Genomic DNA, 24,681 nt, shown 5'->3' on the forward strand with positions numbered 1-24,681 from the left:
TCAGATCAAAATCAAAAGAGCACACACTCATAAATGCCACTTTCATTAAATGAAGCCAAACCAAAAATGAAGACAAGGTTTGTCGTATGTAAAGATATCCCCCGCTCTACTTTAGTTGATTCCTCAGTTCAAACAAGGAGAAGAGATCATGCACATAACTCCTAACTAGGTCACAAACTCTACCCTTCTGATATTTTATTCCTGAACCTTGTAAAGAGATGCACAGTATGTCAAATTCCCAAAGGAATATCATGCTATGAGCAACAGCTCTTCAAGGATGGGTTGATATTGTGTTGGTATTTATTTTAGGAAAGGAGAGACAGATCCAATTTCTTCAGTCAGTGAGAAATAACAACAAAAAATCAAGTCGTCAGTCTCTTGACATATTAATGTCTTAAACTATAGTCAACAGCTCCTTAATGAGTTTGTGGATCATTATAGAGGAATTCTCAAAAATACCCGCAAGAAGAAAATGCATTGTTCAAAGTCTAAATTAGCCACAGAGAATTCATACATACATTAGACAACATATAATGGTCAGCACATCAAAAACAAGCTGAAACCTACTGTTTCATATTACATGCTCTGAACACCATAATGTGTTTTAGAATATATACACAGAATAACTGTGTGTGAATTTTCAGCTGGGATATAATGGCTATCTTAAAAAATGACATAAGAATTCATTAGGTGATGTAGCTCTCAGCTCATTAACCTGGATGTTTACAATATGCCTGATCCTGTTTCGTAGAATCTTTACAAACTGATGCCTTCTTTCAGGCCAGTACTTGTAACATGCGATTCACTAAGATTCAGAAATGCTATCTGGAAATTTTCTTTTTTTCTCCTCTGGCTAGAAAATGTTGGATATCTGCACCACGTTCAGCACTGCTGAGAAAGAGAAGGGCCTTTGCAGAGGTTGAAAGCAGACTCTGGGCACTGAGCCAGTCTCCAACTGTGCTTTGCCCTGCTAAACTGTGTTTGGATTTGCTGCAAGAGTATACAGGAACTGTATAAAGGCTCTTGAAATACTAGGGGTAACCTAATCTAAAAAAAAAAAAAAAAAATATGGAAGCAGCAGAAGACACTGTTTAAGTACCATTTTTCCACTTCAGTCACTAATAGAATATGATTTACACCCAGATCCTGGATCTGGAATAGCTTCCCCACTTTTTTGCGTTGGATGTTTGCATTTGACGGGAGAATATTTAATTTCATACTAGACAACATGTTTTAAGTCCTTCCAGGAAAAAAAGTCAGGATCAAGACTTGCTGGATGAGGATAGTTTTAAGAATGGACATCATCACAGAAAACCACCTGAGCTAAGAAATATCAATTGCTTTTTGCTTTTCTATTACTGCATATAGAATCTGGCCATATCACAGTATATGCAACTACCTGAAAACATTACTTACTTGGACATATTACACAAAAAGATAGAAGAAAGTGAGATCTTGAAACCAGTTGAGACAAAAAAGGGAACCAGTCTCTGGAATACATTTGGGGTGCAGCACATTAAAAAGAGAGCTCTTCCTGTAAACCTGCAGCCTGCCCGGTGCCAGACCCGTGTCAACCCACCAGAGCAAGTTGGGGGGCTGCAGCATATGGCATAGGAGGAGAGGCTAAGAGCACTGCATTTGCTCAGCCTTGAAAAAATGATGGCTACAGGGGTCCTACCTGCTGTCTGCAACAGACTCTCCTCAAAGGTGTACAGAGAGGGAGGGGAGACATCGGCCAGAGCTGCAACATGGGAAATTCCAGCCCTATACAAGTAAAAATGTCTTTTCATTGTGAAGGAAGCCAAACACTGGAACACGAGCCCAGGAGGTCTATGGGACCTTCATCCCTGGAGATGGAGGTCAAAACTGTCCCGTGTGTGGCCCTGAGCAACCTGATCCAATGGGATCTGATTTGGGCAGTAGGACGGATCAGGAGCCCCCCCCCTCCAACCGGCACAATTCTCTGATCTCATCTTGCTACCTCTGTTTCAGCGGTACCAAAAATCGGTGTTTCTCTGCCTCACCCCATCCTCAACAGTGAGTGATCCAGATTTGGGAGACACAGAAATCAGTATTACAAGGTACACGTTAAAATTCATCACCATAGAAATCCATTTCTTTTTATCCCTCCTCTTTTCCCTTCTTGAAAGACTGAGATACTTGCTGCTCAGTATGCACTGGGCATCTGCTCTGTTCTGCTTTTCGCATCTCTCAGTGATTTAGTTGTCAACAGCACACAAAACAGGATGACTTGAGGAAATCAAGAAAACATGAGTAGGCAGAACAAGGACTACCTAGGAAAAAAAAAAAAAAAAAAGCATGATCTCTCCTTTTAAGCAGCGGGCACCTGTAAGATATTCAGCAAGGCAGTTAGTTAACAGGCAGGGCAGTGCAGGACTTCTCTGCGTACAGCATTTAGGAAACGGTTCAGGAAAGGGCTGGGAAGGAAAAGAAGCTGCTGCCGACAGTGTTTAACTGTCAGTAGAGGCTAAACAGGGGGCTGATGGGCTGTGCCATTCTGTGCAAGCCTGGCTGTCATGCTGTAATACTGAATATGCCACAGGAGCCCCAAATATGCTACTGGTGATACAGATATGCGGGGACACACAGGGACATGCAGGTTATGTTGGGACAGAACTATGTGGTGGGTATGACAAACATAGGTATTTAGAAACTACCTAATCAAAGGAGATTTTCTGATGCCCAAAACACATACAAGGCAGGGAAATTACTGAGGGTCCCACACAAAGTTATGTGATATGTATCATATCGACTGAACTGACCCATTTGATAACAATGAAGTGATCTATTGCAGCTCATGGAAGATCATGTTTAGGCAGAACTGTGCAATGATTTTGTCAAAAGAAAACAGAAGATATGCAAACAGTCTTAATTCAAGATAACTGTTTGGCTCTGCCCAATGTTTCTGCCCACAGCACAGGCAGGAAAGTACAAATATTTGTAGTGATACAACTCTGAGGCAGTATTCCTAGCAGACACTGAGCAACAGAGATCACTGAACTAATTTCTTCTGTTTAGTGGAAATAAATAATAGCATTATTAGAAACTAACAGAGAACAAACAAACTAAAGCAACTCAGCAAACCCACACAGAAACTGGCTAATTAAATAAACTCCCATTTTTCACAGCAAGGATGCCTGGAATCTCAAGACTGTAAAACACGCAACTCTCTTCCCCCATGTCATTTTCCTTAAATCAGCTCTTTTTCTTCAGTCTCCCAATAAAACATAAACTACATTTTAAAAACATCCATCTTTGAGATGAGCACAAGTTAATAATAAATCAAAGCTCGACCCTCTGGTACTTTGTCACATGGATCCTGGGAAACTCTGCTGACAGAAGGGAGTCATTAAAGAAGTAAGCCCTGCTCAAGTGCCCGTGCATCTTAAAGATGTTCAGTGCAATATCCCAGGCTCTGGATTCATGGCTACCTTATCTGCTAATTACCAGTGCATGCAAATTGAACTTTGCAATGATAATATCAGTGTGTTCACCACTGAACCTCCAAATGGCTTTATGCTGTAGATGCTATCCACACTGTATATAAGCCATGGTACCACAAATGTGGTGAAAAGTTGCTGAGGTTTCCAGCCCGTGCCTCTGCACTGCCAACAATCTCTCCTTCAGTTCATTTTCTCATCATGTCCTCTATGCTATCACTATCCAGTGCAATTAATGCAAGAGTATATACCAGGAAACCACCAAAAAGGAGTATATATGAGGGTGGAGCTGTTTTAGTAATTGTGATGAAAGAATAAATGTATATGGCTCCCGCCAGTGTATCTTTGTTTTCAGGTTCCACGCATTATTATCAATTCTTTTGATAAGGAGGTTGATATGATTATTTTTACCCAATAAGAGGTGATGCTAAGGATTAATAACATATATGTAATGTTTATTAATTTTGTAATGACAACTTGAATTTATAAGCTATACCTCCGTTACAAAGCGAGCACAGTTGCTCTCCACTGGTCACCGCAGCCACACTGCTGTCACCCTACAGCCCCTGTGCCAAAGCTCACGGTAAAGAAAAGCGTGACTAAAGGAAAACGCCTCACTTCTGAATCGCCACTTTGTCAGCTACAGCAACGCTACAGCACCCACAATGTACTAATTACAAAGCACTAAGCCTACGCTGACTTCTCCTCCGGCGACCCGCATACCTGGCAGGGCCGAGCACCAGAGCAGGGGCAGCCAGGAGCGGTGCGTGCCCTCTCAGCCATTTCGGCTGCCCAGGGTGCTGGCGGGCGGCTCACCTGTTAGATGAAAGCAGCTGAAGGGCAGAATGGCCCCGGGAAGGGAAGGGGCTGTGTTACAACAGCTCTCAGCACAGGCGAACGCTGGGATGCTTGCTTTGCAAAGTGACAAACCCCCGGTGCAGCTCCCTGCGAGTGGGAGCGGGGCAGGGCAGCCCAGCCCAGCCGAAATGGGAGGGTGCTGCTCGCGCTGCAGGTCAGCTCCTGTTCCCCTGTCTGACACTGGCAAATCTCTTAGTCACTTCGCAGTTCTGGGAACAGAATATTGTCTTGGGAAATTGCAATGCCATTTCAATGCTACCGTTATTAGCATTGTCTTCAGACAATAAAACGTTCTGTCGTAGTCGCTCTGGGATGACAGCAGTGAATACACACTGAGTCACCCCACATTCATTTAAATAGCACAACTGTGTGAACACATGTTCTGTAGTTCAATCTACACACACACTCAAAAGTAAAAATAAGCAGATCTCCAAGGAGGAACTTTCTTTCTACACAATGCAAAAGCAACCCTTGCTGCTGTGCTTCTACAACCTCAACAAATACGTGGCAGAAGGGCTTAGTAAGACAACTCCTGTTTTCTGATCCAATAGTAGACAAGTACATAAAGCCACTCCCAAATTGTTACGTCTTTAAAAATGTATCTGCCTAAACCTGGCTATATTTGGTGACCTCTACAACACAAGTGGAGATGGTACCCGCAGGCAGGCACTCAGCATCACTATGTTGACACGGAGAAGTTTTGGGTTCCCCTCCTCCCCCTTCAAATCTGAACAGCATCTCTCAAGAAGAAAAATTGCTCAGATGCTTTCTCCCTATACGTAATAACATACCACACCCCCCCACCCCCCACCCCCCCGTTATGTTCAATCCCATTCAGAGCAAGAGATATCCAGATTTCAAGTTGGAGCACGGGGAGGGTCTACTGCCCAGACATTCACTCTTATCACAGGACTTGCTGTGCTGCCAATTCACCATGCACTGCTGATATCGATGCACATTAAAAACAAAGCAAACAACTGCTCTGTGTTCAAACTTGTCCCTGTTTCTGCCCCTTAATTAAACCGTCGCTAGGAATAGAAACTGCATAAAGTACAGCTTCTGTACTTTCAAATGAAAAAACAGAAGGCACAAAGGGTTAAAATGAACATAAATTTTTTGGTATCACACCTGTGAAACCATCCTCCCCAGTCGTCCTCACATCAAAGCTGCACAGCTATCTGAAGGTACGTTATTTTACACTTCCTAAAACAAAACCTCCTACGTCTAATGCTTCTAACACGCAACCAAGATACACTCCAACCTTGTACCACTGCCATTATGAAAGGATTTTGCCGTCATGCACGCTCCCAATATTGGGCACCTGAACAACTGTCCTGCCTGACAAAGCATGACTTCAGTATAACATGGATTCAAAGCACATAAATTGAGGCCAATACAGCATTCATACTGCCAGACTTTAGACACCTTAATTCCCATCCTCTAGGAGAAGCCCTGCTGTGCCCACCTGGAGCTCCTGTCTTTGCCTTATTTCTTGAGGGAAATTCTCTTCCTCTCCAGTAATTCCTCATGGACAAGAGCTGGGGAAACGTGTCCCCAGCTGCCTGGCAGTTTTAAGCTTAAGTTAGACATCATGAGTAAATGATCAGCACACAAAAGTGTCCAAGTGTAGATCTGGTTAAAGATAATACTACTAAAAAGCCTTGATTTTTTTCCCACAAAAGGGATCTGAAGGGGACTAAGCTTCACAGGCAAATCCCACCCGTCCCCTGAAGCAACAGTGTCTAATGGAAAGAAAAGTGATCTTCTTGCTAACTGTGAGGAAAGCTATGAACCATAGCTCTTTAAATATTCAGAATGTAGGCAATACCTAAAAATTAAAAACAAAACAAAACAAAACAAAACAAAAAAACCAAACAAAACAAAACAAAAAAAAAAAACAAAACAAAACAAAAACAAACAAAACAAAACAAAACAAAACAAAAAACACCACTTCCCCCCACCTCATCTGAATCCTTACACAAGTTTCTGCAATTTCCTACACAGAACATTGTTAGACAAACAGGCAGCGCGTCTTAAAGCATGCTTAAGGCCCCGTGGGAGCCAGACAGGAGGAGCTGGCAGTTGGCCACCTTGCCAGGGACCCAAGTGACAGGACACTCTACCCTTAGGAGTTGCTTTTATCCTGCGCTAACCTCCCCTTCTTCTCCTGGCAGGTCCCTTGTGCGCCTGACGCATCGCAGGCCCGGTTATCGCTGCAGGCCCCCAAAAAAGCGCAGAGCCTCCCTCCCCACCGCTGACTTGCACACCAACTCAAACCAGCAGCGTGCCGTTGTCCAGAACACGCGTTGCGGGCCACAGGTTTGTCGGCACGGTGCGGTCTGCGTGGCAGGCTGAGGCGACGGCTGCCCCCAATTCTCTCTTCTTCGCCCAACAGCAACCAAACGCCACGCAATGTGCCCTGCGCACGCCAACGGCCAGGAACAGCCATGTCAGGATGCCACAACCCAGCAAAGAAGGATAGCATGCTGCCAACACCAACCCCTGACCCCCTGAAAGCTTATTACACCTCACTAAAGAAACTACTGTGACTTCAAGCCCACAGAAATAGGGGAAGGAGTATGGCGGACAGAAATCTGTAGGTCCTTGCTCCAAGAGTCCCTCCTGCCCTTATATTTATTGCTCTTATTTTCCATCCTACAGAGAAGGCCACTGAAAGCCCTGCTGGCGAGTCACGTGTGGGCTGGCTGTCACCCTTGCACATAGCATCCCGCTCTTTTCAGATTAGACAACCGAGCCAGAAATGGCCAGTAGTGAACATCACTAGTGTGAATGACAGAGGGAAGTGGCATGGGGATCGCGGGTAATCTTAATACAGTATTACCGAGCCAAACTTTTAACTGGTCTCGCATCACCACCACAAAGTGAAGGGAGCAAAGCTTCTGAGAAGGATGTTAGAGCAGCCCTGCCCGGGCTTGCTTCAAGATCACTGAAATGGCAAAGTGCGGCATGGTGACTAACGGCTAACGTCACACAACTCACCGCTGCTTATCTGGAAACAAGACCCCTGTTTTTAATCACGCTTCCTAACTGTTCACATTTTTGTTTTATGTTACCAAGCAGGTGAATCCTTCAAACAATACTATGCAAAAACAATGTAAGACCTCAAAATTCCAGGTCAGACTGTCTCCTCTCCTGTTTAACCCCAGACACTTCAAACAAGGAGAGATGTGCAGCGCAGGGGGGTAGTCTCCCAGAAAAGATAATTTTCTGGGACTTCAGCTTATTCTTTGAAGCTCATGGGGAGGCTTGTGCTCTAACCATGTGAAAACGTTAGCAGTTATTATTACATTTATGTTTCACACTAAATACTTCTGACCTTTTCTCCAATGCCAAAAGCTCATGCTGATACTTTAAACTTTACTGCACAGACATGAGTCTTGTGTTTCCGAATTGCCTTTTTTTTTTTTTTTTTTTCACCCCCCTCAGACAGGAAGGTAATCTTTAAGATTTATTCCAAAAGTCAAGAACAATGACATTTTGGTGAAAAACCATCTAAGATGACAAAATGCCCTGAGCATTAAAATCTATTAAAACCACCAATTTTTTATTTCACACATTCAATCCTAGGGTGATTTTTAGTAGCCTACAGAACATTAAAGCCCTGTAAAGTCAGATTTCGAACAGAACTTGAAACAGCCCCATCTACAGCCTATGAACTGCTGTTATAATACAAACTTTAAAAGTACCAAACTTCAGTGAATTATGAAGATCAGCACTTCCCCTCTTTTTTAGCTGTAATCTTTTTATGGAAAGCAGTTATCAGAAAAACTGCCTGCCCTTGTGCTGTAAAGATTTTATTATTTTATTATTTTATTTATCTTACAGCTGTTATGACATTGAAAGTGACAAACCATGCACTAAATCATTGATTTTGTGAACCTTTTTTAAAGCTTGAGTATCATTATGAGTTCTGGATTAAAATACATGGATAAGATCAAAAGGGATAAAATAAAACAGGAATGAAAAGGTACATCAAGAAAACAGGTTTGTAAGTTTCATATTTTAAAATGTATGGAACATAAAAGACAACAAGAAAAATGTGTCAAAACCACAAATTTGGGCAATAATGATATGAAACTTAAAATGAACAACAGTGTACGTTTTTTTTATTCCTTTGTCCTAGTTTCTCTTAGATTTCTGTATTTGCTACAGGACTTCAGCAAAAACATAAAGTATTCTGGTTTGGGGGCATGGCCTTTGAATAGATCTGTTCATTTTCTTCTCGGTAGATCAAAACAAAATTTAACAAGTATGAATTGACACCTATTTTCCACAGTCCACAAAGGTGAACAGCTATTGGTATTTCTGAAGAAATTCCTGTCAGTAAACATGCAAGACCTAAATACATATGTGCATTTCTCTTTAAGTATATAAAAGTACAATAAGGGGGGGGGAGGGAGAAACACAAAACTGCTAAATAAATCTGTGCTACATTTTCACAGTGAAGCACCAGATTACATCAGTGTAGCAGACTCCACCTTTTCCATGTGACGCTGTGCATGCACTAGAGGACAAATATGTACCAGACTGTTAGTGAAAATTTCTGTAAAAGTTTGTGATCTTTTTTTATATCTTACTAATCCTTACAAAACAGTTTTGTTTTTTTACTTGGATTCCTTTATCTTCTTTCATTCATCATATAGTAGAAAATTAATAACTGAAATACCAAATGTTGCCATTAATTTCAGTATTGCATGAGAAAACTTAAAACTTGAAAAGAGATCATTGGAAATATGAACTTATTTTTTTACATTGCATATATATCTCTATGTTTATGTGCATGTTTATAGTATTTATTTATATATTTTACCCTGAACTCCAGAAAAATCACTGCTTTCCTCCCCAGCATACTTTCCAACTCCTGCAAAGAAGGATGAAGATCTTAAGTAAAATGTCATTGATTACAATGCAAAATATTCTATAAAAAGTAAACAGAATTTACTGTATGACAGGGGGAGATAAGAGTTAAGTGACAAATGTCAGAAACAGTGCCAGAGGTAGAGCACGAACCCATTCATTAAAGAAGCTATTTAGTTCCTAGATTCAGATACCAAAGAATAAAAATAATAGACGATCAGCATCTGCACAGATTATTAGGATCTGGAGAGAGCAGAACAAAACACTTCTAGACCAACTAAAACTACAGGACATCAAATCTACCCATCCAATTTTGTGAGACCTTTAAATTTTTCCCTTGGGATGCAAATCAAATCTCCTTTCCCCTCAGAAACCTTCTCTTTTAAAACCTTTTCTAGATCGGTGCCAGGGAAAGGGAGAACCACAGATACGCTAAAACAAGTAACCCAATTTATTAAACCCACTGCAAGACTGGAGGCATACAGAAATGAAATCTCTTATTCTCAAGCAGATAGACTAGATATGTCAGTATGTTTTTACCATCTCTGATATAAAAATAGGTGTCAGCAAAACCCAGTATAAATTCTTGCAAGCCCCTGCAGGAATGCTGCTATTTTCCTCTGGACTGTTCAACCAGCACAACCACCCAGAAACTTCTACATAATCTAGGAAAAGAAGGGGAGGGGGAAGAACCCACCCCAAACACTCACCTCTGTTCTGTTCAAAACCCCTACTAAAACAACCAAAACAATTTTTCTGATTGGTAAGATGGACTTTACAAAAAAAATCCCTAGGTCATCACCACTGCCCCAAGAGGAAATGACAGGATCCCTTCCCCGGGGCACTGGTGCTACCACCGGCGGTCAGGAAAGAAGTCAGGAGCATATTGTGACCTGGAAATAAACCAAAATATATCTGCTTTTATCAGCAAAAGCAAAACGAGGCATGCTTCTACAAGCTGCATCTTACTTTTCCTCAGGAAAACCTCCCTGGCTTTTTCTGTTCTGTATTTTTCTGTAAGCAGGTATCACAATTGGCATGTGTGGGGGGGCTGTTGCCAAGTGCTCCTAAAACTTGCACTCCTACACCTCGGACGTGTGTGCCCGTGCTCACGCACACAGAGAGGACAGTGGCAAACTGTGGCAGCCATGACCTGGAGGAAGCACCGAGGACAGCTGGCCACCCACTGAATCAATTTATGCAGACCGAAGAGATGCTCTCCAGCATCAGTGTAGGAAACAGCAAAACACACAATAAAAAAGCTTTTTCAGGAAAAAAAAAAAAAAAAAAAAAAAAAAAGAAATTACAATTATTTTGCCTTCAGGCAGCTCTTGGTTTCTCCTCCCACCCAAAAAAGCTAGTATGTTGCTTTTGTAACTTATATTAGTCCTATACACATATAGCAATTTCATGCCTGTTCTAGGAAATGAACAAATTGAACCACTGAAACACACCCCAGAGCATGACCAAAATGCAAGCTCTTGTGCTTCAGTCAAGCTTCTCAAGTGCAACTTCTCCTTTTCTGCTTTGCTTTCCTTCGCTTTCTCTATTTCCTTCCATTCCGTCCCAGATTTCTAAACTGCAAATTTTAGTAGATTAAACTGGCAGAGCTCTTGCTCCTCAATAAAAACACTTCTTGGTCTGCACCTGCTGCAGGCAGGCTGCAGCCCAAGGACACTGGATCAGCCACAGAGTATGGAGCATTTCAAATTTAGGTCACCCGTGCCATTCCGATCCCAGGGAACAGCGACAGCGTGGTTTTCCACACTTGGCTGTTTTCCCGCTGACCTTTATCTTGAATGGGGCGACAGTCCCTAATGCAGTATAAAGAACAAAAGTCAGCACAGGAGATATTTAATGCTAAATATGGCGGGAAAGGGCCGAAGGGATCGGGATGAAGAATCAGCTTCCCCAGAGTTTGCCGCTGGAGGCCAAAGGCGCAAACACTAAAACCGCGCGAACGCGCATCCTTCGGCCGTGCTCGCTGCCTGCACAACCGGGACTCGAAGCGGGGGGGGGGGACTGACGGCAGGCAGAAACCGTCACCACGTGAGGAAAAGCGGAGCTGAGCCAGCAGCGCACACGATAAGAGTTATCTCTGCTGGAGGCTGCTTGCTGCCACACCGGCACCTCAGCTCAGCACCCCCAGATGCTGGGGGGGAGCCGGCGCCGAGGCCGGATCTCGTTAATGATAAATATGGCACTCGGAGGCTGTCAAACCGGCAGCCTACCCGCCTTCCTGCAAACGAGCCAACCCAGACGTATCTGAGAGAGTAAAACTCCTTGAGGAAGTAAGTGCTTGCTGCGGGAAGGTGCGAAACAATGTAGCTGGGTCCCTCGCTGGCAGAGGGTGGAAGGGGGGGAAGCCCCGGCTCTCTTCCCTTGGGGCTCTGCTATTCCCGAAGGCTGGAGGGGGGGTCCCCAGCACCCAGCCTCCCGCGGCGGCCGAAGCCTTCCCAGAGCAACGTGGCAGGGCAAGCTCCGACGGCTCCCCTGCACCCGCGCCTACTCAAACTGCTTTCGAGTTGTTGGACTCAACATTTGTTGTTTTTTTCTTTTTTCCCTTCTCTCCTGTAGTTCTTTATTTAAAAAAAAAAAAAAAAAAAAAAAAAAGTAAGAATTTATACACTTAGTGCAACACAGCAACTAGCATGCTTTTACAGAATGGCTCCTACACGACTGCAGTGTTCAACTACACATGAATCCAGAGGGGAAAAGATTAACGGATAGTGATACACAGTGTTTTAGCTTGTCCCGTAATTCTTATCCTACTGGTTCAAAGCTGTGCTGCTCCCCCGTGGGCAGCCCCGAACACAAGCAGTGTGGACAATCCAAGGGAAGACGACTTGCTAGGATTTTTGCCCACTGGCTATAGGCTTAGCCAAAGATTAACAGAGGGATGACTGCAAAAGCTACACCTACTGAATATTAAGCAGCAACTAAAGCAGCTGAGCTTATTATTGGGCATTGCAAGTGATTAACCAAGGAGAAAAACAATTTGGATGGGTGACAGTATGAGAAGAAACTTTGTTTCAGGGAGTTTTTGATTAATCCACAGATCAGTAGGTGTTTTTACCTGGAGGATGATCAGAAATAGTGTAGCCAGCAGGACTAGGGAAGGGATTGTCCCCCTGAAGTCAGGGCTGGTGAGGCTGCACCTCAAATATTGTGTTCAATTTTGGGCCCCTCGCTACAATGAAGACATGGAGATGCTGGAGCGTGCCCAAAGAAGGGCAGCAAAGCTGCTGAAGGGTCTAGAACACAAGTCCTGTGAGAAGCAACTGAGGGAACTGGGGTTCTTTAGCCTAGAGAAAAGGAGGGTGAGGGGAGACCTTATCGCTCTCTACAACTGCCTGAAAGGAGGCTGTGGTGAGGTGGGTGTCGGTGTCTCTTCCCAAGTAATAAGTGATAGGACAAGAGGAAATGGCCTCAAGTTGCACCAGGGGAGGTTCAGATTGGATATAAGGAAAAATTTCTTCACCAAAAGGGTTGTCAAGCGTTGGAACGGGCTGCCCGGGGAAGTGGCTGAGTCCCCCATACCTGGAGGTATTTCAAAAATGTGCAGATGTGGTGCTTAGGGACCCGGTTTAGTGGTGGAGTTGACAGTGTTAGGCTAGTGGTTGGACTTGATCATCTTAAAGGTCTTTTCCAACCTAAATGATTCTATGATTTTACGATCTTCCATTTTAGAAAAGAGTGAGGAGATGTATCAGAAGAAATCCAACTTGGGGGGAAAAATATTCACTTCGTGTAAATAGAGAAAAGTTAAACGAAAGAGCTGAGAATGAAATTATAAATGGAAGAAACCCCAGTATCATCTCTATATCATGACAACAGAAACCAGATCTGTCATAATAAGTAGAGTTCATATTGTCTAGCTTAGTTAATAGGTTTTTAGAGAAACTGCAAAGTTCATTCATGGGATACAATTTTTTCCTCTGATGAGAGATTTGCAGGAGGATCAGAAAGACAGGGAGTCTTATTATAACTTTCACACATATAAAAGGCTAATAAGCAATTAGGAGTTACAGACATTAGGAGAAAGAGCTGATCCCTTCTCCAGTCCATTACCCTGCCAACTGAAGATTATTCTCTACCATCTCTCAGCTAATGGCTTGTTAGATCTAGTGCTAGAGACCACAAATGCTCAAACCTTTTCCCAATTACCATTCCCTGGGTTTATGCATCTACAAAACTCGTATTAAAGACATTTTGTTTGCATTTTTCTCTGTTAATCCCTGATTCGTGTTACATCACCGATGCAGAAAATTTCTTTTGTACTTTAATTTTATTTCTCGCATTTGTGCTTTTCTTTCCTAAAATCCTTCAAATATTGTTGATCACCTCCAAGGTATAAAGCATCTACAACTGACCGCCTATTCAAGGCGTCCACACAAGAGAAACACAAAGCCTGGTTGCAATGCCAACCAGTACCAATAGGCATCGCCCACCAACTTCAGTGGGGTCAGGATCAGACCTTCAGAGCCACTACTCCCTCCAGCAGTTTGCTCTGCTGGGCATCTTCATATGGCCAATACCTGTAAGGCTCCCTTCCATCATATTTCATATCCTTGTTGGTATTATTCCCAAATTTTTTATGGCATTAACCTTTTTGAAGTCTCTCCATAACATGGAATAATTTTATTTGGGATTAACTTTTGGAAAGTTAATTACAGTTTTGCATTTTGTTTTATGTTCCTGACCTCTTTAGATTCTTTTGAACTTTAAATATTTGTCCAGGCTTGTATTTTCAGCTCTTCCCAATTTGAATGTAGTTTGTACAGCATCTGAATCCCCTTCATATCATTAGTTTAGCTTAGAAATTATAAAATTAAAGTCTTTTGGATAGACAAAGCAAGACAAAGCTTTTGAAGAAAGATGCAAGAGTTAAATCCTGGTTTACCACACTACCCATCAGATTATTTTTGCTGAAGCAATTTTGACTTAAAGTCCTAAAATACTGTCACAAATGAAATATAGACTATTTTGAAGGAAAAAAAAAAAAAAAAAAAAAAAACAGCAACCTGGAATTAAAGTTATATAAACTTAGACTGACTTCTTTAATAAAGCAATGGGAAGCAGCAAACTGAGGAGAAAACATCCGTAACAGACCCATGAATCAGAGATTATATTGCCATATTGGACAAAAATAAACACTTCAAGAGATGCCAACCTACTGGGAATACTAAACAACATTACTGCTTAAAAAGTAAGAAGTAGTAGAAAATAATTATTTATAGAGTTACAGTTAGGTTATCTTTAGCACCTGAGGAGGTTCTGCGGTTTTTTTATTTGCCATTCTAAGAACAACAGTGCCTCTGCACACAATATGCAGGAACCAGGGGAAGAAAAAGAAACAATTTGCACTGAACTCTTGAATTTGGAAATAAAAGACGGTTTCCTGTAATTTTTTGCAGTAGACAATGGTACAAGACAAAGGTGATGGAGGCACCATATGGTATGTTAATTCCAGTCACAACAGCTCTGTTCTCCATCTATTCCTTCGCGAGACTGCAAGAAAACATGCAACTTCTGTCACTGACACCAATGGCAAGATTGAACCTCATCAGGCATAGCAAAAATTAATGCGTAGGTAAATAAAACCTTGGGGCACTGGGAACAAAACTTGTGAATGAGCAGCCCTGCAAGCTGTCTCTCTCCTGATGAGAAGCATCACTAAGTGCCACAGTAACTTCTTGGGTGCCCAGGGAAGCTAGGATAAACCAGACACAAACACACCCTGGAGTGAGGAGCATGCATGTTGCCCTTGCAGAAAAACATACAACGAAGAAAATTATCCAAATAACGTGCTCGGAGAAGGAGCCTGGCTCATTTTTCTATAAATCCAACCAGCCTGTACTGCACTAGAGCATAAAACCAAACCTTATATGCTAAACCTGTGGGTAAGACCACCCCACCTTGGCGGAGAGGGTCAGCCCCAACACCCTGGTGGCGATGCACCCCAAATCTTCCTTCCAGGTGAAGGGCTAGGGAGAGGACAGGGCCGAACTGCCTGTCCTGGCAGGTCACAAACTGCCCCACAACCAGCTTGTGGCAGGGGGCCGTGAGCGGGCATCTGCGCTGGAGTGGGGGAAGAAACAAAACGGCCTCTGCTGTCACATTCTGCACCACAGCACCGCAGCGGGTGGTCGCTTCTCTTGGAGGCAGGCCTTGGCTTTGTCGTTATTCATTTGTCTCCTCAACTAGCAGGCAAGCAAATACTACACTTATTGGGGGAAAAAAAAAAAAAAAAAACACAAAAAAACAAACAAAAACAAAACAAACAAACAAAACCCCCACAAAAACAAAAGAAAAAAGATGGATGAACTGCCACTGCCACCCCAGCCCCACAATCAATTAGAGCTCTCGGAATCGCCCTTATGCTACCTGAAGTTTGGAAAACGTTGGGGTACTGCTCCTCTAGCAACCACAGATGAGAAAAGCCTCTCAGACATCCCAAAAATACATTTTAGCAGCAAAGGGAGGTGGAACTGGGAAAATGAAAGAGGGCGTTCAGGCAGGACACAAGTTCTTCAACTAAATCAGTCTTGTCAGAATACATTTTAGGTAGGTAAATCCAGATAGACTTACATTTTTTTTTTTTTTTATCTCTAGATAATTCCCAAATGCTATTGCTGCTGTTCCCGAGTTACAGGAGTGAAACGTGTGGAAAAACGAAATTGTTTTTGCTAGGTAATGTAATTCAGACTCTAAATATATATTTACTTTTGCAGGAGGAAGGGAGCAGCAGGGACCTGAAGCACAGCTGGGAGGGCTCAGCAGCACGCGTCACCACGCGCTCCCCCACGCCACGGTGCCTGGCTGGGACAGCGGGCTGCAGGGAAAGGGGGAGCAGCACAGCCAGGCTGGAAAACACCACGGCTGCCGTAACAAAGGGCTGAGGCTCGCTCTTGCCGTCGAGCACGGAAACTTGGCCAAACGTGGCTGGTGGCTGTGTTTCACCTGTACTGTTCCTCTCCCCCGCCACCCTGCTGTAAAGGGGAGGCGAGGCTGCGCTCCTACCCACTCTGTCCCCAAACCCACCAGTGCTCACCTCTGCGCCGTTTCCAGCACCAAAGTGTCCCGGGGAGGGGCCCATGCGGGCACCTCCCAAACCTCACCCTGAGATCTGGCCTGGAGCCCGTCCCGGTCTGAGACCAGCTTTCTCAGGCACTGTTCCAGCACTGATCCGTTACCTCTCTGACCCCAAACGAGGCCATTTTTGGCCCCGCAGCACATCGCCGTGACGCTGCAGATCAAGCGGGTGGCCGGGGTCAGGCTGCCAAGAGAAGAGGCACGGTGATGAGGACAGGTCGCTGCAGGCACCCTCTGAACTTGAACAAGGCCGTGGGGAGCTGCGCCCCAGCGGGAACGTGGCTTTGCCTGACTCTTGCACGGCAGCGAGACCTCTCTCCCTCCTCCGAAACATCCCTTGGGGTTACGCTGCTGCAACTGCTTGCAGGGGTGCAGCAAAATCAGGGTAGGGAATTGATCCAGGATAAAAATAATGTCCTCGCCACAAAAGGAGGCGGGGAGGACAAGGACGAGAAGCACCATTTATAGCCTGGCTCGGCTCTGGGTGCATTAAATTGTGAGAAACGTGGATGCTTTTCTGTAGGTTTGTTCAGTTTTGCTGTAAAAATCCTAACGATAACTGTTTCGTTTGATTTAATTATCCGAATCCATCATGCCCTGCTCACAGTGCTGGCTACTCCTTATAAATTCATACCTCCACAGCATTAATGGTTATGGGAAAGCTTGAAATCCTGGCATGAACACAACACAGCATTACGTTGTTTTATTTTGCTTGTGATTTTTTTTTGTTTTGTTGGTTTTTGTTTTGTGTTTTTTTGTTGGTTTTTGTTTGTTTGTTTGTTTGTTTTTCCATTTTTTTTTTTTGTTTTTTTTTTTTTTTCCCCTTGACCTGCAGAGGAGCACTGAACACAGGCACACTCGCTGCATGTTCTGATGAGAAGATACAGCAGCCTTCAGACACAGGCTGCAGTTTTTCTGCTTCAGAGTCAACACTCTCTAAGGCTGGTGTGGTAGATGAAACATCTCCAAACTCTGGGTGGTACAGACACACAGACGCACGTGAGGATATGACTACTGCTTCAGCTGCATTCTGCTCACAAGTTTAACAGCAACCCTCATACCCAGAAGAGCTGGAAATGCCTTTTTTCTTTTTCTTTTTTTTTTTTTTTTTTAAATAAAAGCTCAGAATCTAGAACAGCCTAGATTTTGGCCAAGCTGGTGTTGCGATCTCATCCTAGCTGTTGATTTCCAGATCTGTCAATTCACTACCACTTAAAAAATAAGATTAAAACCTACCTCCGCCCCCAAAAAAAGATTTAAGAAATTATGAAACAAGAAGTATACCGAGTCACTAGAAAGCAGATTTGGTTAAATATACTTCTGCAAAGGAGGTTACTGTTCAGTCAACTCTGTTTTAACTGTATTTCTTGATATATCAATCTTCTTGTCACTTCTTTCCTGGCAAAAATCTTCTTTAGTTAGACTGCAGAATCAATTCAACTGAGCTCTAATAAAAACTGTTTATTTCCCATGCTAAGATTGGCTTTGCTTAACGTAACTCAGGTAAAGAAGTGACAAGTCCAGTTGTGTACACATATATTGATATACAACAGAAAAACACGCGGTGCTTTCTACTGTGAGTGAAGAAACGTAGCCACAAATCCTCATGATGAGATCTGGTGAAAGGGCCATAATTTACCAGCACCCCAGGCACGCACACACCTTGCTAATCCCACACAACCACAGTTCTCGCCAACCTCGGCAAGAAATAAGGGCTCACAGCAGCCTTAGAGCCTGTTAGGAGAACAGGTTCATGGAGTTGAGCCTACAAATTACTCCACTGTATAGAAAATTACCCATGACAGGGAGTATAACAGGTGATTTTGTTTGTTTATTTTTTTACAATAAGATAATGGCAATGATAGATGTAGTAAGAAGCAGTGACACTGACACGTCTCATGGAAACAGGCATTTGCATTCCCGGTGAATATTTCATCCTCCCTGCTGCTGGCAATTTTAACTAACTTTTTTTTGTTGTTAATTAATTGAGAATAATACTAGTTATATAGTATTTCAATGTGACATTTGAATCACTAGCTTTCTTTTTTTTTTTTTTTCCAGATATGGAGGGAAAAAAATGGTTGTAAAATTCCCCAAAATAAGTGCAGCTGATATAAATGAATACCATTGGAAAAAAACTTGCCATCACATATGAAGATGATGCAGAACCTGTTAATATCCAGGACTCAGAGTATGACATACAGTCCACGTATAAGGAAGCAGAAAGCATGTACCCCTAATAATAACCCCCTTCAGATGGGGGGCTAAGCAGTTGCACCTACAATGGCTTTCACAATGGGACCCCAAAGGTCCAATTCCAAGAAGGAAATAAAATTAATAAGAAAAACAGTGCAACCATAAAGATAAATGAATATTAATTAGTTTCTGGTCACAGATCTTGCTTATAATATAAACATCACGAACCCTAATAGAAATTGGGAGTAAAAAGTCCACACGTATCTACAAGGCTTATCCTAAATGTTTAGCCGTTACTTTGACAATAAGTCTTTCCATGGTTTGGTATACTAGTGCAATGTTAGTGTTCTCAAAACTAGCCTGAAGGGTTTCTAAATTAGTAAGTCAATGTTACCATGGTAACATAATGTAGTACCAAAATGGACCACTTTTTATACATCCACCATAATCAAGTTAGTGACCAAGCAAGTTAAAAAAATTCTTGCTTTTTCAGTTTTGGGCGTTTGGGTTTTTGTTGGGGTTTTTTGTTTGTGTTTGTTGTTTGTTTTGTTTTTTTTTTTTTTCCCAATAATTCTTGCAGCTTTTTAAAAATTATTATTATGAAACACACATAATATGTTTTGTTTATGAAACAAGAAGAGATCCTGTGTAAGAAGAAAAAGAATCACCACCAGCAGCAAGAAAAAAGCAGCCCTTAGGACTTGCTAAGGGTCTCTGTAATGTCAGTTCCCAGGCACACAAGGTTTTAACACCGCATCTCTGTCTTCACTTTTGCAGACTGCTCGCAAGCAGAAACACTTTTTCCTTGTCACAACTGTATTTAAAACACCGTGACACCTCAGTCTCAGAGCTTCTTACACACCAGGATCCTGCCCGTCATGCTGTCTCAGATACCCTGGGGCACATTAAATGGCACTAGATGACCTAAAAGTCAACCTGCCATCCTTGATCAGACAATCTTCAAACTGGGAATATTCAAGTTAAAAACATCCTCACATAAAGTTCATTGTTCAAGAGACATCATCTTCACGGTCATCACGTCCACACAGACCACAGTATCTGTCCTACATTTACATGAATTTGATAAAAAAATGAGTTTCTTTATATCTTAAAAAAAATAAAATAAATCCATCACCCTGAGAATAAATGCTCTCAGTACAACCAACCCACCAACCAGCCACAGCATGCAGCATCTTCGTACGAGGGCTACCACAGAATCCCATGAGGACAAGGAGCCCCATCCATCCCAGCAAGTTTTCACGCAATGGTCTTTATTCAAACGGCATCAAGTATTTGAATCAAAACCTTGAAGACTTGCATTTGGATATCTTCTATTAAAAGACAGCATCTCATTGTGTATAAATATTTTCTGCCAGAAGCCTGCTGTAACAACCTCCTCGGGGTATTCCTGTGGTCCTACCGTTCATAAAAATCTTTGGAAAAATACTGAGATTATATGAAATTTTTCTGACTTTTGACGTGTTGAAATAAAAGAGAAAAAAGTAATTGTTTTACAGTTGTGTCAGTAACAGCTATATGTATTGGTTTATAATATCTCTTGCCAATAGCACTAACATTCTAAGTTGATTGCTGAGTTCAATGATTTGTGAAATTAGAGATTTTTTTTTTTATTATGAAAATCAATAGGAATTTTTACTCACTTTTATTAGTGGAAGAATACGTCAAATATTCAACTTCACTACCTTTGAACAGGCTGACTAATTTTTATTCTTTTAGACGATGCTATCATTTATAGTTGAGAGATAATACCAAAGCATTTTTGATTAAATTGCTGAAACAACTGGCTATAATTTATATACCTTTCAGAAAGCTGGAGCAAAGGAGGAAACAGTGTCCAAAGACTTTGTGGAAATCCCTCCAAAAAGACTCATGTGAGCACAGGATTGCTCCGTGCCTTTCCCTGCCACGCAAAGCAGCATCAAGCAAGCCAGACACCCAGGATCCCTGTCCCCCTTCTTCCCCAGCTTTCCAAAAAAAAAATCACAGCCAAAAGACATAAAGGAGAAGTTGCTCTCCTGTTGAAAGGATCTCCCACCTGCAAAAATACATCAGTCAAAATGTAATATATATGTGTGTGTGTGTGTGGTGCTATATATATGTACACACACTCTCTATATATGTATATATGGCACTGTAGTTTAACTCGTGTGATTTCCAATGTGGATGCACTTAAATTTAGGCATGAGTGGCTTCCTGCTGTATGGGTGGAGTTCGAGGGAAGAGTACATGGTATTATTTTCAAAACACACATATGCGTGAATGGGCCAAAATGAAATTACACATAAAGCTCAATCTTCAGGCTGCTAGACTTCCTAAAGACTAGCCTAAAGACCATCTTCAGGCTGCTAGACTTCCTAAATTTAAATGGCTGGTTTAGCATAGTTGTACAGTCTGCCATACACTGCAATGATGTGTGTGTGTGGCTTTCTCTCCTGCTGATTACCATTTATAGGCTATAACTGAAAAAAAATGTGGCTCAGGGATTTTCACATACAGCACTGAACATGTACCCGAGCAAAAAAAAAAAAAAAAAAAAAAGTTTAAAACCCCCACAGGTGTATCTGTTCAGTAAAAAAGCCCTCTATCTGCAAGTGCTCCAAATGTCACAAGAAAGCTGTAGGTTCAAAGGCATTAGAAAATGTACATTCCCATAGTTAGTTATAAAAGATGCAGTGTGAAAAATCCTTTAGGATAATCTTCTCGGAATCATTAATTCTCTTCCATTTATGCGAGAAGGGAAACACCAGACCTTTTTACATAGATTGTCACAAAAATTATGAGCTGGGATACTTCTCACTAAACTTTGAGGTATCACAAGCTGGTCTATTCCCAGCTGTTCTGAAGGACAGATCCTTACTTTAGGATTATCTCATTTACATCAATTCCCCCCTCCCCCCCAAAGTCCTAACAGCTGCATCTTAATTGGACAGAAAAACTGATAGGGACAAGAATCAACAGTTGTTACTGCAGACTAGGGGCTCTGGATCCCAAGCAGCTGCCTTTCTGCCAAACAATAATACGGGAGTTGTAAAACTAAGGTGCTTGAAAATAAATCAAACACCAAAACTTAACTTCTACCAAGGGCATCGCATTTTAATTGTAAAAAATGCACAAAGTACAGGCTAAATTCAAGCTGCACATAATCCTTACAGGTAAATCATAATTTCTAGGAAATAATAATTTGAAATACCAACTGCAGAATTTGTAACTTAACGGCTGGCATGGCAACTGCCAAAATGGTTCACACACCTGGCTGTTTTTATACTATGTGAACTGCTGGGGCGGTGCAAAAAAATAAAGTTATTTTCACTGATGCCCACACTGAGAGCGCACCCGTCCTCTGAGGGTGAAGGGCACCAGTGGGTCAGCGGCAGCAGAGCTCTCCTTTTACATCCCTTTGCTGCATGTCTGATCACCTGCCTTAAAATGCCAAAGTTTTACTGAAGAATTTCGCTCCTTGTCAGAGGAATGTTTAAAATACAGTGCCTTCTCTTGTCAAGGGTAATATATATGCACACGAAGAAATGAAATTGCTGTGACAGTGTAAAAGAGCTGCGAACAGGCAAGCGGAGAGCAGCACGAGCCCAGGTGCTTCTCCATCACCTCGGCAGCGATGTGCAGAAGGCCGGTGGCTCTGGGCAGCCACCCCACCACGCTGCCCTGCTGTGCTCCTCACTCCTCCTCTCCCTGCTCCAAGGACAGTCCCAGGGTATGGGGGGGGGGGGGGGGGGGAAGAAAAAAAAAAAAAAAAAAGCACGGTTTTGAAGTGTTTTGCAGTTGCTTAGCAACTGCGACAAAATCCCAAGAGATTTCAGTCAATGAACTGGCACATACACTTCTAGACATGTCGATGGTGACAGGAGGAACGCCACCATGCTGATAGACTCCTCAGCCCCAGGGTGCCCCCAGCACCAGCGTGTCCCTCCTCACCTTTCAAACCTCCTTCCAGCCTCGGCTTACTCATCCATCCCAAAACTCCCAGAACCAGAGAGAGACACAGCAAAGAGCCTGTGTGCTGGTAACGAGATTATTTTTTAATTGCAAAGAGACCTTTTTTCTCAGTTACCACGCACCTGCAAACCACAACTGCTTTAAAAAGCAATCAAGATTGAAAAGTTGTCCCTTAAATAGCCCACCTGTGGTAGAGACTGGGTTTCTTCCCAAATCATGCAATGTGGAGCTGTGATCATTACCAGCAATTCCCACGCCTGTTACCAGTTTCAGTGGGAAGCAATGGCCAAATTGCAGAAACCTGTTGATCTCCATGATCACACACCATCGTCCTGCCTAGTGTTTTCAGCTTCTCAAACCTGATATATATGTATATCCACAGATTTTGATGAGGAATGAAGATTCTTCCACCAGTCATCTGTAAACTGCCACTAGGTCCATATAATTTATATAAAACTGAAGAGATGATACAATGTCCTGGGTTGAGTGAGTGGTGGAGATTTTTGGTGGCAGGGGAGGGGGCTATCGGGGCAGCCCCCTGTGAGAAGCTTCTCAAAGCTCCCCCAGCTCCAAGTCAGCTCCACTTCTGTTTGGGAAATTAAGCCAATTGGCTGCGCCTCTGCGATAACATATTTAAGAAGGGACGTGGTGACGGGCAGTCGGACTTGTGAGGAGGAGTTGCTGCAGCTGCGTGAACACCAAGGTCAGTGGAGGAACGGAGGAAGAAAGGAGGGGGGAGGTGTGCCGGAGCAGAGACCCCCCTGTATCCTGTGGTGAGACGGCAGGGCGGCCCCCCCTGCCACCCATGAAGATCTACGGTGGAGCAGACACTGATTTATGGCCTGTTGCTCCTGCTCAGATGATCAAGGTTCTGTGCCCGAAGAAGGCCGGGGTCTCATGGGAAAAGGCAGCCCCGCTGCTGTAATTCAGCACTGGGAGGATTGCAGCATGCGGGGGAGTCCCACGCCGGAGCAGCTCGGGAAGGGCTGCAGCCGTGGGAGGGAATCCAGTCGGAGGAAGTTAGTGAAACAGGGCCAAGAAACGGCAGCCGTGTCTGAGCCACCCATCCCATCCCTTTCACAGCCGGCAGAGGAGGATCACCTCTACCCCCCGGGCCAGGAGGAGAAACCGTACCCACACCTGCCCTTTCCACTGATGGCAAAGGGCGCTGGGATCAGCTTAGCCCAGCCACGGGGATCCCACCTGGGGGGCAAGCTGCCCCGGCACGGTGGGGATGCAGGGGCAGTTGAGGGACCCCTCCCCATCCCAGCTTCCCCCTAGCACTGACAGCACAGTGAAGGGCAATGGCCAGAGCTGCCCAGCCCCAGTGCTTTTGTGCATTTTCTGTGAAGCTTAATGGTACCCGTGCACTTCTCTCACACATTACCTTTACAATAAACTAACTTTTAAAAAATGCTACCCCCGCTGTAAGCCCAGAAGAAATATGCCACCATATCTCTAAGCAAGAGTCACATTTGAAGTGCATCTTATTTCCTGTGCTTACTTCTATCCTTAAAACAGGAAATTCCTTCATTTTAGCCTTTCCTCACCCTCCTTTGAACAAGTACCCAGTACTTTTTCAAAAGTTACCTCCTCTAAGTTAGCACCAGTGAGTTTTATTTATGACAGCGCTGTGGTACCAAGTAGACCCCTGTGACGGTGTTTCACAAACGCCTCACTTGGCAACTCCAAGGGACCCATTACATTCTGCATCCTCATAAATCTTAGTATACCGAAAAGAAAGAATAGAAATTCTTAAGAAAGCTACTGTTTGCAGATCTCTTCTAAATATCTAGTAGCAGTTAATGTTCAGAAGTTTTCTGATATCTTTTAATACTGTCCCCAGTGATTTTAATAGCCATGGACTCTCAAATGTTTTTATGTGAACACTGGAAATATTAAGTACAGGCCTCTATAGATAGGTTTGGTGTTATTTGTTTTTTTTTTTTTTTTTTCGGTTGGTTTGTTTGTTTTTCAATGAAGTGACCACACAGTAACATTGCCAGTTGCCTTCACTGGGAGCTAGGGAATGTAGAAGTTTTGTATAATCTGACAAACAAAACTGGACTTAAGACTTTCAGGCATCTGAAAGTCATCTGGTTAAAAAACCCACCACCAAACCTGAAAGGACAACAAAATCCCCTTGGCTTTCCAGAATGGTATTAAAGAGTTAATTAATGCTTAGAACCACAATGCAGGTTGGACCTCTGTCACTCCTATT

General features: G+C 43.0%; 1 protein-coding gene across 8 annotated transcripts in view; it reads right to left on the minus strand.

Moving 5' to 3' along the window:
• Positions 1-24,681, minus strand: part of FAM110B (family with sequence similarity 110 member B) — a 114,659-nt gene that overhangs the window by 24,799 nt on the left and 65,179 nt on the right. The window contains exon 1 of one of the 8 annotated variants that reach the window (XM_032994411.2): positions 9,151-9,173. The exons of 6 other annotated variants lie outside the window; for them this stretch is intronic. The gene's annotated coding sequence lies outside the window, so the exon portion shown is untranslated. Of the gene's footprint in view, positions 1-4,277; positions 4,300-9,150; positions 9,174-24,681 lie in introns of those variants that run through there. One more of the 8 variants, XM_032994412.2, reaches the window with a different exon arrangement.

Source organism: Tyto alba, unplaced genomic scaffold, assembly GCF_018691265.1.
Source record: "Tyto alba isolate M040663 unplaced genomic scaffold, T.alba_DEE_v4.0 Super-Scaffold_9, whole genome shotgun sequence".
NCBI classification, from domain to species: Eukaryota; Metazoa; Chordata; class Aves; order Strigiformes; family Tytonidae; genus Tyto; species Tyto alba.